The following is an 11,948-nucleotide window of genomic DNA, read 5'->3' on the forward strand; positions in this document are numbered from 1 at the left end:
AACCCCAGGCAACTCAAGAGCTTTATTTGTGAAATGAGGAAACAAGGGCTTATTTCTCTGAAAACAACAGCAACGACAGGCGGCTGTGCTCGCTGCTGAGCCCGTTGCCCCCTGCCTTGCCCTGTGCTGGCACAGCCCTCCCTAGAAGGAGGTGGGGTGCTCCAGGGCCGCCCCTTCTGGAGGCGCCGGCCACGTCCTGTGTTAATGGCCGTGGCACGATGTCAGCTCTCACCGGGGTTAACCTCCCCAGGCTCGGCCGGTGGGGGCGCCGGCCTCAAAGGGGGCTGCCTCGCGGTGGAACGAGGGAATGAGGCCCTCACGCCCTCAGCCGCAGGCGGGTGCCCCCGGCGGTCCGGCCCCGGGGGCTGCGGACAGCACGGCAGGCTGCGGGGACACACCGGCCCCTCCTGTCCCCGTCAGAGCCGGGTGACCGCCTCCTCGGCCCCCGCGCCTGGCCCCCGCGCCCCGTGCTCTCGCGGGCCGCGTGTGTCATGCGTGGGGATCGGTTTGGCTGTGACCGCTGGGCGGGTCTGGACACGGCTGAGCGCCCCGCGCCCTCGGCCCCGGCTCCTCGTCCTGCCTCCAGGGCAGTGCGGCCGAGGGGGCGCCCAGCGCTGGGCGTGGGGACAGCCCCACGTGGCTGCCAGGGGGCAGACGGCTCCCGCCCCCAGGCTGCGCCCAGCCCTGCCTGGCCCCGGCCGGCCTCCCCTCTGCCCGCAGGCCCTCAGGCCCACCCAGCCCCCCTCCTCACGGACGCCTCCTCCCCACCCCGCCCTGCTGCGGGGTCCCGGGACCGGCCCCTGGGTGACACTGTCGGGACCTCCCGGCCCAGGTGGTTGTCACTGCTGTCCCCAGGGCCGCGGGAAGCTTGCCGGCCACCTCCTTCTCTCCTGCTGTGCTGCTGACCCCTGCTGGCCATCCTTACACCTCGGAAGCCTCCCCTTCCCACACGGGAATCCCTCCACAGGGCCCTGCTGCTTGAATACCTCCGGCGACAGGAGGCTCACCACCTCCTGCACACAGCAGCCTCTTAGAAAGAGGTTCTGCCCCTAAGAAAAGTCCTTTGAAATTAGCTGAAGTCTGAATACTGGTTACCTCCAACCCTTTGTTCTCAGGTATATCCTCCGGAGCCGCCTATGGTAAAAATGATAATAAAATTAGCGACCATGCGGTGGGCGTGCAGCCTGTGTCACTTAATCCTTCCGACAACCATGAGGTCGCCTGGCTCCCAAGGCCGGGGGGCCAGCGTGGCGGGGAGCTGGCCTCGAGCCGCCTGGGGGTCCCCACCCACCAGGACGGCCTGGCGGTGCCGAGGGCTGCCAACCCCGTCCCTGCCGTTCTCAGCGTGGAAGCTGCGCGGTCACCGGTGCAGCCACAGCCCGCCCCCTCCCTGCACCCACGGTGGAGCTCAGCCCCTGCCCCCCCACCCCCGGGCGCAGCCAGCTCTGAGGTCCCACGAGCTGCCCAGGGGGCGGGACACACGTAAATAAATGAGATGAACCAACCATGCTTGCCCTTGTTAAGCTTCATCTCGTTCGATGCGCGCTGTCGCTCCAGCCTGTCAGCTCCGCTCAGGATCCCAGCTCTGTCATCGGCATATTTGCCGTTGTCCCTTCCAGCTGTGTGGCATCTGCAAATTTGATAAAATAGCTGGAGCGTGGTCGTCTCAGAGGAAGCCCCTGCCCGCACGGCCGGCTGCAGGCTGCCCGGGGCACACTCCCTCCCTCCAGCCCCGGCTCTCACCCCGTGCACCTGCCCCCAGAGGGTCCCTGCAGCCAGCAAACCCCACGTGGTGCAGTGGGGTCCCTGGGGAACAGGGCGCTCTGGGGACGTCCACGCCCACCGTGTCTCCGCTGGCCGCGCTGCCTGCCCCTCCGCCCCCTCTCGTGGCTCTCCTGGGCCCGCTGCGCAGCCCTCCGTCCATGCCCGAGCCGCAGGGGCAGCGCCCGCCTGCCGCACCTCCTCCTCTTGGCTGTGCTCTGGCCGCCGGGGGCAGAGCGGGCTCCACCGTGGGGGGCGAGGACCCCTGGTGTGCACACCTGCTGTGCGTTGTTTCTCTGCTCCTTCTCTTCAGGGGACGCAGACCTGGTCTTTGAAGTAATTGCACAGCAGAGAGCCGGTCTGGAAAGATCCAGCTGCCACTCCTCAGTACAGAGCCGGCCAGATACCGCCCTGGCTTCTGCACCAAAGCTCAGCAAAACTAAAGAAACTCAGGGCCCAAATGGACCTTCCAGAGTCTTCTAAGTCCTTCCCCACCCTCCAGGCACCAGACGTTGTCCTGTAGAGCACTCACACGTGTTCCAAGCCTCTTCTATTGTAAGAGGAGCTGTTTGTTCTCAGCTGGTTACCTGTATCAGTCAGCATGGGCTAGCTGATGCTGCTGTAACAGACAACTCCAGATTCTTGGTGGCTTATCACAACCGATGTTGATCTCTTGTTCACACCACTACACATCCATCTGGGTCAGCTGGGGGTTCTTCTCCAAGCCATCCTCATTCTGGCACCCAGGCTGAAGGGGCAGCCCCCAGTGGCAGGGTCTTGGGTTGCCATGGCAGAGGAAAGAAGGGGCAAATCAAGTTTTTTTAATACATTTTTTTGAAGATATATATATTTATTTCCCCTCTACCTGGTGTTTGTGCTCACTGTGTCTGTTCATTGTATGCTTATCTTATTTTTTTCTAGGAGGCACTAGAACCCAACCAGGGACCGCTCATGTGGGAGGGAGGCACTTAATTGCTTGAGCTACCTCTGCACCCTGCTTTGTTATGTCTCTCATTTGTGTTTTCCTCCTTGTATCTCCTTGTTGCATCATCTTGTTGCTTCAGCTTGCCGCGCTAGCCCGTTGCTGTTGGAGATTTGGGCCCGAAGGGTATCAGGAATGAAAGAAAGAGAAAAAGGAGAATGAAAGAAAGAGACAGAAAGAGAGAGAGCTGGGATCAGAGGGTCTGCGAGTAGAGACTCATCAGACAACTTTATTGCTTACAAGGGGCTCTCTATATACCCCAGTCTACGTGAGAACAAGCAGCAACATGCAGTTCACTATCAGCATTACTCACAGTCTAAGGAACTCAAAAAATCTTGCCTCAAGGTACAAGGTCTAAGTGTTCCATTTACCATAAAGTATATGTGCTCATTTTTATCTCTGCCTGTGACATCATCCTGTGGCCTTCAATCATTCAACGGCTGCATTCCTTGTGTTGCAAGCGTAGCCATGGAGACAGCACGTCTCTCCTTGCAAGACCACTCTGCCTCAGTTTCCAACACGTTGCGTCAGCTTGCTGTCTCGCTCACCTTCTTTAGGAGACGTGGGAACTGAACCTGGGACCTTCCGTGTGGTAGGCGGGGCCCAACTGCTTGAGCCACACCCTCGGCCCATGCCTTAGTTCTTTTTTTCCCTTTTTTAAAGATTTATTTATTTATTTATCACTGCTTCCCCTCCCCCACCCACTGTTTTTGCTGTGTCCATTCGCTGCGTGATCTTCTGTATCTATTTCTTTTTGTCTTCTCTTTTCATTTTCTCTCCTCTAGGATTCACCAAGATTCGATACTGGGGACCTCTGATGTGGAGAGAGGTTCCCTGTCAGCTGCACCCCCTCAGTTCCTGGTTCTCTGCTGCGCTTCACCTTGACTCTTCCCTTTGTCTCCCTTCTGTTGCATCATCATCTTGCTCCATGACTCACTTGCACGGGCACTGGCTCGCTGAGCAGGCACTGGCTCACCACGCGGGCACTGGCTCACCGCGTGGGCACTGGCTCACCGCGCGGGCACTGGCTCACTACGTGGGCACTGGCTCACCGTGTGGGCACTGGCTTACCATGTGGGCATTGGCACGCCGTGCAGGCACACTTTCTCTTCTTCTTCACCAGGAGGCCCCAGGGATGGAACCCGGGTCCTCCCATATGGCGGAGGCCCTATCACTTGAGCCACATCCGCTTCCCCGTGCATTAGTTCTTAAGCTTTCTGTGTCCACGTGCCATCTGTCACTTCTGTTCCCATTTCATTGGCTCAAGGAAGTCATAGGCGATGCCTAATTTCAAAGGGAGCTGGGAGATCTGATCTTCCCTGGGGCCTGGGAGGAGGAGCTTTGCCCACGGCCTCGTCACTGCCGAGTTACCTTCTGGGCACACGAGCAGCTCCTGCCCCTCTGAGCCACCCCTGGGATGCTCATTCTCTGAGTCCAGTGTGGAATGTCCTTCCCCTGGGTTTCGCCCAAATGGCCCTTCCTGCCTGAGCCATGCAGAGGGGCCGCCAATCACAGTCCACCCTGTGTCCAGCGGGGGGGACGGACACTCCGTGCTGAATCACCATCCTGCCCCGCCCCCAAGGGTCAGCCGAGAGGTGGGCCCTGGGCGCGAGCTGGGCCCCTGAGGCCTCCCCTCTTCCCCTCCCTCTGGGTGGCCCTGCCAGGAGCTCCCTGAGAGATGTGGCCCCCCAGGCCTGGGGCTGACCCCGCCTCAGCCCGCCTGCCGCCCCGTGAGTCGGTTTAGGTGAGTCGATGAGTTCAGCATGTGCTCACACCCAGCCTGTGTTTGTCACCTTCTGCTGAAGCACGCCGACTCGTATACCTTCCTGGGGCCTCGTCCGTGCCTGTATCAGTTATCCAGTATGCGTAACAAACCACCCCACACGTGGTGGCTTCCTGTGTTAGAGCGTCGCTGCACCATATACACAGAGCACAGAAGTGCGTGTAAAACTGGTGAAATGTAAATAAGGCCTGGACCTGAGCTCGTTCAGTGTCAGCGCCAGGTTCCTGGTTTTGACCATGTGCTCAGGCTACATCCCACGGGGGGAAACTGGGGGAGGGATCCACAGGCATTTTGTATTATTTTCGCAATTCCCTGTGAGTCTTCAACTGTTTCAAAATAAAACGCCATAATAACAATAAAGACTTAGTGACTTAACTCAAGAGCCACGTATCTGTCGTGGTTCTGCCATGGGCAGGCGCCCCGGGGCACGGCGGGCCTGGGTGCCAGGAGCTCTGCCGGGCTGGGCGCGCCGGCGGCGTTGCCCGCAGGACTGGCGTGTGCGCAGGGGGCTGGCCGGCCCCGCTCTCCCCGCGTGGCACTCCAGCAGGGCACTGGGCCCCGGGCACAGCGGCTCAGCCCAGGAGGCCCGGAGGGGGCGCGGCGAGGCGCCCAGGCCTGCGGCGGGAAGCGGCCAGCTTCCTTGTGCCCCAGCCACGGGTCAGAGCCACCCAAGGCCCCCGAGTCAGGACTAGCCCCCCTCTCTCTCTCTTTATGGTAGCATGGTGTAATTTTGTTTACAGACAGACCTATAGAGAGAGTTTTAAGCATACATATATGTTTAAATGTTTTTTTATTGTGGTAACATATATAACATATAATATAAAATGTCCCACTTTTCTTTTTTGAGGTACCAGGGTCGGGGGTTGAACCCGGGACATCATATGTGGGAGGCCGGCACTCAACCACTGAGCCACACTGACTCCCCTGAGTTGGTTTTTTGGTTTGTTTGCTTGTTGGTTTTTTGTTTTCGGGAGGCACCAGGGACGGAACCCAGGACCTCCCTTGTGGGAGGCGGGAGCTCAACTGCTCAAGCCACATCCACTCTCCACTTAACTATTTTTAAGTGTCCAATTCTGTGGCATTAATTATATCTGCAATGTTGTGCTATCCTCTCCACTTCCATTACCAAAACGTTTTCATACCCCAAACAACCTCTCTGTACTTTAAGCACTGACTCCCTACCTCCCCTTCCCCAGCCGTAGTAATCTCTAATCTTTTTTTTTTTTTAGGAGGTACTGGAAATTGAACCTGGGACCTTGTCGTGGGAAGCAGGTGCTCAACCACTGAGCTACACCACCCCCCTCTAATCCACTCTTCTGTCTCTATGCTTACTCTAGATGTTTCATTTAAGTGGAATCATATAATAACTGTCTTTTGTGTAGACCTGACTTTTTTTTAAAATTAATTTTATTAGAGAAGTTGTGGGTTTACAGAACAACAATCATGCGTAAAAGACAGGAATCCCATCTACTACCCACTACCAACACCATGCGGTTGTGTGGAACATTTGTTACCATTGATGATAGCACTTTTGAATAATTGTACTATTTTTTTAAACAATAATTGCCTTTGTTACAATTGATGAATGATTATTAAAACAGTACTATCAGTTTATTTCAGGTGTACTTTTTTCCCTCTCTCACCCTACTATCTATACTTTGTATTAGTGTTGTGCATTTGTTATAATTCATGAACGGGCATTCTTACACTTGTGTTTATTAACTATAGCCCATCGTCTACATTAGGGTTCACTGTGTTATACAGTCCTACGTTTTCTCTTTTAATTTTTATTCAGGTAGTGGAGGACAGCTAAAGATTGCCCTTTCAAGCACATTCTCCTATATAATTCAGTGCTGTTAATTACACTCACAGTACTGTGCTGCCATCACCACCAGCCCTTTCCAAACCTTTAAAAACCACCTAAATAGAAATTCTGTGCATATTAAGCATCCTCTCTCCATTCTGTAGTCCCAGTCTAGCCCCTGGTAACCTATGGTTTAGATTCCAGCTCTAGGCTTGGCTTGTCGTAATTAGTTCCCATCAGTGAGCTCATACACTTTTTGTCCTTCGGGGTCTGGCTTATTTTCTCACGGTTCATCCACGTTGTCACATGCATCAGGACTTACTCCTTTTTACGGCTGAAAATACTCCACCGTGTGTATATACCACAGTCGGTCTGTTCACCGGCTGATGAACACTTGGGCTGCTCCCACTGTGAGTTAGGCGATTGTGAATGACGCCGCTGTGAACTCGGCGTGAAAATATCTTGTCTGAATCTCTGCTTTCAGTCCTGGGTACGCACCTGGTAGCATGACTGCTGAGTCACGCGGTAACTCTATCCTTAGCCTCCTGAGACTGCCCTCCACGGCAGCTGCACCACTGGACTTTCCCACCAGCAATGAATGAGTGTTGCTATTTCTCCACATCCTGTCCGACACTTGTAGTTTTCTAGGTTTTCTTTTGTAGGTGTTTTTTTTTTTTTTTTTTTAGGTTCTGGGGGGTCAAGATTTGAACCTGGAGCTCATATATGGAGACAGTGCTCAACTACTGAGCCACATCAGCTTCCCTGAGTTGCTTTTTTGCTTGTTTTGCTTGTTGTTAGTTTTTTGTTTTTTCGGGAGGAACTGGACCCAGGACTTCCCATGTGGGAGTAGGCTGTTTGAGCCACATTGGCTCCTGTTTTTTTAATGGTAGCCATTCTAGTAGGTGTGAAATGATATCCATTGTGGTTTTGATTTGCATTTCCCTGATAGCCAGCGATGTTGACATCTTTTTATGTGCTTTTTAGCCATTTGAATATCCTCTTTGGAGAAATGTCTGTCAAGTCTTTTAACCATTTCTAAATTGGGTTGTTTGTCTTTTTAATCTGGAGTTATAGGATTTCTTTATTTTTAAGATTTATTTTATTTATTCCTCCCCCCTCCCCCCATTGTCTGCTCTCTGTGTCCATTCGCTGTGTGTTCTTCTGCGTCCACTTGCATTATCCGGGGGCACTGGGAATCTGTGTTTCTTTTTGTTGCATCATCTTGTTGTGTCAGCTCTCTGTGTGTGTGGCACCACTCCTGGGCGGGCTGCGATTTTTTTATGCAGGGTGGCTCTCCTTGTGGGGTGCACTCCTTGTGCGTGGGGCACCCCTACATGGGGACACCCCTACATGGCACGGCACTCCTTGTGTGTGGCAGCTCTGCACATGGGCCAGCTCACCACATGGGTCAGGAGGCCCTGGGTTTGAATCCTGGACCCTCCATATGGTAGGACGCTCTATCAGTTGAGCCACATCCGCGTTCCCTGGGATTTCTTTATATATTCTGGATATTAAACCCTCATTGGATATGTGGTTTCCAAATATCTTCTCCCATTGAGTAGGCTGTCTTTTCACTTTCATGACAAAGTCCTTTCAGGTACAAAGGTTTTTAATTTTGTGGAGGTCCCATTTATCTATTTTTTCTTTCATTGCTTGTGCTTTGGGTGTAAAGTCTAAGAAACCACCTGCTTAATACAAGATCCAGAAGATGCTTCCCTACATTTTCTTCTAGCAGTTTTATATTCCTGGTTCTTCAAGTCCAACGCCTTAACCACTCAGCCACTGTTGATTTTCAGGCCTGGTCCTTATATTTAGGTCTTTGATCCATGTTGAGTTATTTTTTATATGGCGTGAGATAAGGGTCCTCTTTCATTCTTTTGCATATGGAGATACAATTCTCCCAGCATCTTCTGTTAACGAGACTATTCCTTCCCCACTGAAGGGACTTGGAAGCCTTGTCAAAAAATCAACTGGCCATAGATGTGAGGGTCTATTTCTGAACTCTCAGTTCGACTCCGTTGGTCATATATCTATCTTTGTGCCAGTACCATACTGTTTTGACCACGGTAGCTTTGTAATATGCTTTAAAGCCAGGAAATATGAGTCCTCTAACTTTGTTCTTCTTTTTCAAGATTTTTTTTTTTGGCTATTTTGGGCCCCTTACCCTTCCAAATAAATTTGACAGTTGATTTTTCCTTTTCTGCAAAGTAGGCTGCTAGAATTTTGATTGAGAATGCATTGAATCGGTAAGCCATTTGGGGTAGAACTGACACCTTAACAATATCTAATCCATGAACCCAGAATGTCCTTCCAACTCTTTAGATCTTATTTGATGTTTTTAGAAATGGCTTGTAGTTTTCTATGTACAAGTTGTGTACATCCTTGGTCAAATTTATTCCTAGATATTCGATTCTTTTAGTTGCTATTGGAAATGGATTTTTTCTTGATTTCCTCTTCAGATTATTCATCGCTAGTATGGACACTACTGATTTTTGCGTGTTGATCTTGTGCCCTGCCCCTTTGCTGAATTTGTTAGCTCTAGTAGCTCTGCTTTAGATTTTTCAGGACTTTCTATGTATATAGGATCACCTGCAAATAGTGAAAGTTTTACTTCTTCCTTTCCAATTTGGATGCCTTTAATTTCTTTTTCTTGCCCAGCTGCTCTGGCTAGAACTTCCAGTGCAATGTTGAATAACAGTGGGCGTCCTTGTCTTGCTCCAGATCTTAGAGGGAAAGCTTTCAGGCTTTCACCATTGAGCATGATGCTAGCTGTGGGTTTTTCAATATGTGTCCTTTATCATGTTGAGGAAATTTCCTTCTATTCCTATTTTTCTAAGTGTTTTTTATCCAGAAAGGATGCTGTGATTTTGTCAAATGCCTTTTCTGCACCAGTTGAGATGATCAAGTGGTTTTCCCCCTTCATTTTGTTAATGTGGTGTTTTACATTAATTCATTTTCTGACGCTGAACCACTCTTATGTACATGGTATAAAAACCACTTGATCGTGATGTATAATTCTTCTAATATGCGGTTAGATTCGATTTGCAAGTACTTTATTGAGGATTTTTGCATTTATATTCATAAGAGAAATTGGTCTGTAATCTTCTTTTCTTGTGGTGTCTTTATCTGGCTTTTGTGTTAGGATGATGTTGGCCTCATAGAATGAGTTAGGTAGTGTTCCCTCTTCAATTTTTTGGAAGTGTTTGAGCAAGATTAGTATTAATTCTTCAGGGGATGTTTGGTAGAATTTACCCGTGAAGCCACGTGGTCCTGGGCTTTTCTTTGTTGGGAGGTTTTTGATGACTGATTCAATCTCTTTACTTGTAATTGGTCTGTTGAGATGTTCTGTTTCTTCTAGAGTCAGTGTATGTTGTTAGCGTTTCTAGGACTTCGTCCATTTCACCTAGGTTGTCTAATTTGTTGGCACACAGTTTTTCATAGTGCCCTCTTATGGTCCTTTCTATTTCTGTGGGATCAATAGTAAGATGCCCCCTCTCGTTTAAGGGTTTGCCAGTTTTATTGATCTTTTCGAAGAACCAACTCTTGGTTTTGTTAATTCTCTATTTTTTATTCTCAATTTCATCGATTCTGCTCTAATCTTTATTTCTTCCTTCTGCTTGCTTTGGGATTAGTTTGCTGTTCGTCTAGTTCCTCCAGGTGTGCAGTTAGGTCTTTGATTTTACCTCTTTCTTCTTTTTTAATGTAAGCATTTAGGGCTATAAATTTCCCTCTCAGCACTGCCTTTGCTGCATTCCCTGAGTTTTGATATGTTGTGTTCTTATTTTCATTTGTCTCACAATATTACTCCCTTGCAATTTCTTCTTTGACCCACTGATTGAGGGTTGTTTAACTTTCATATATTCGTAGATTTCCAAGTTCTCTGCCTATTAGTGATTTCCAGCTCATTCTATTACAGCCAGAGATGATGCTTTGTATAATTTTAATCTTTTTAACTTTATCAAGACTTGTTTTGTGGCTCAGCATGTGGTCTATCCTGGAGAAGGTTCCGTGACACTTGAGAAGAGTGTGTGTCCTGCTGCTGCGGGGTGCAGTGTTCTGTCCGTGTCTGTTAGGTCTAGCTTATGTACCATTAATTATTCAGGAGCTCTGTTTCTTTATCCATCTTCTGTCCATGTTCTGTGATTGATGGGGGTGGTAGAGAAGCCTCCAGCTATAACGGTGGAGGTTAGACCCTGCCCCTTGACAAAAGGAGGAGCAGAGGGGGGGACCTCCTCACCTCCTCACCTGAGTGTGCCAGAGGCTGCGGGGGCAGCCCACCCCCTCACTCGGGAGGGGACGGAGTCGGCCACACAGAGGGCCGTAGATTTAGGGGCAGAGCCGGGCTGCCCCTCCAGACATCATCCCGTCCAATGCAGAGCCCTGACTCCGGGGCGGGGTGGGGGGGCTGCCTCAGAGCTGTTTTGCTCACGCGGTGTTTGCAATCAACAAGTTCAGCGGTCCTTCCAGTCTGCTTAAATTAGTCCCCATGAAAACCAAATCATTTCATTTGCAGAGAAGGGCTTAATTGCAAGGGGAAAGGGAATTCTGTTGCTTGTTTTCATTGAAGAAAATTGCTGTACTTTCCCCTCGCTCCTTACTAAGCAGAAGGCAGCTTAGAAATGGGGCTGGTACTCCGTGGTACTCTGCTGCCCGCTCTTCTCAGCGCTGGCTGCTCCGGGCTCCCTGTTCCCAGGACCCCACCCCTGGAAGGTCGCTGCTCACCACGGGGCCTCGGGCGGCCCAGCCCTGGCCCTCTCACTGCCCGGCGCGGTCAAGGATGGCCCAGCGGCTCTGTGCACCTCGAGTCTCGCTGCATGCCGGCGACACGAGAGGAGGAAACACCCTTGCTCTCTTCAGACTCCAGTGAAGCCTGCTCCAAGCCTCCCTCACCAGGGCTGGTGACACTTTACATTTTGGTCTCGGAGGGCCTGAGGCCTCCCCGTCCGATGCGGATCGGGGGGCTTGTCCAGTCTGGGGCCTGGCGGGGGGTGTCTGGTTCCCGCACCCCTCGCCACGGCGCCCGATGCCGCGGCCGGGCAGGTCTGCGTGCCCTGTGGTGTGGCACCCGCCAGGAGACCGAGAAACACATCTGCTCCCACCAGGGGAAGCGTCCAGCCGGTTCCCGCTGCGGCCAGGCGGCAGCTGTCTCCCCGGTGGACAGGGACCCCTGAGAGCACAAGGGGGGACGAGGGGGCGGGCGGCGCTGGCCGGAGGCGGCCGGGCAGGGGCCCCGGGCAGCAGCGGCCGTGGCGGAGGAGCCAGGCTTAGGGGGGCGGGCAGGGGCAGGGGAGGTTGGGGCGCCCAGGGGCGGGGTGCAGGCCGCAGCGAGCCTGCCAGAAGCCTCTGTGGGCTCTCGGGTCGCCTGGAGCGGACGTGTTTTATCCTGCTGGGCCCGCCCTCGGCGGCACCCCCCGCGGAGAGGGGCTGCCCACTTCCTGTGCAGAAGTGGAGGCGGGCAGGGGTGGGGGCGGCATCGCGAGCCAGGCTGTCTGGGCTCAAGGCCCGCCTCCGCGACTTACCTGACCGCCCGGGCCTCAGTTTCCCCACCTGGCTGTAGAAGGGGGGTGACAACAGCACCTGCCCCGCGGGGTTGTCACCGGGATTCGCAGCCCTGGGAA

Source organism: Dasypus novemcinctus, chromosome 11 (assembly GCF_030445035.2).
Source record: "Dasypus novemcinctus isolate mDasNov1 chromosome 11, mDasNov1.1.hap2, whole genome shotgun sequence".
In the NCBI taxonomy this organism is placed as follows: domain Eukaryota; kingdom Metazoa; phylum Chordata; class Mammalia; order Cingulata; family Dasypodidae; genus Dasypus; species Dasypus novemcinctus.